This window comes from Sinocyclocheilus anshuiensis, unplaced genomic scaffold (genome assembly GCF_001515605.1).
Source record: "Sinocyclocheilus anshuiensis isolate Anshui unplaced genomic scaffold, SAMN03320099.WGS_v1.1 scaffold624, whole genome shotgun sequence".
In the NCBI taxonomy this organism is placed as follows: domain Eukaryota; kingdom Metazoa; phylum Chordata; class Actinopteri; order Cypriniformes; family Cyprinidae; genus Sinocyclocheilus; species Sinocyclocheilus anshuiensis.
Window position 1 is genome coordinate 388,651 of NW_015554128.1, and position 306 is coordinate 388,956.

At 35.0% G+C, this 306-nt stretch overlaps 1 protein-coding gene across 1 annotated transcript in view; it reads left to right on the forward strand.

Moving 5' to 3' along the window:
• The window catches only part of LOC107670194 (mucin-2-like), a 40,975-nt gene that overhangs the window by 38,685 nt on the left and 1,984 nt on the right, over positions 1-306 (forward strand). The window lies entirely within an intron of this gene.

Here is a 306-nt window from a genome sequence, read left to right on the forward strand (position 1 = left end):
TTAGGAAGAACATTTTAAGGAAAATATAATTATATTTTCATGATTTTTTTTTCTTCTCAAACCTTGAGACCTGGTGTAAAAACACCCCTGGCCAAATGGCCCCAGAGGGCATCACTTCCCACTTTGAGAATTACTGTAGTTACCATGTTTTGAACATCACATCCTTTCTTTCCCCCCAGATGTAATCTATCTAGGTGGTTGAATAAAAATGTTTGGACTTTATATCTAAAAAATTACCTCAACTTAGCACCAGCAAGCTTGTTAGCTAGACAGTTAGCATCAGCTAACAATATTTACTTATTTTCA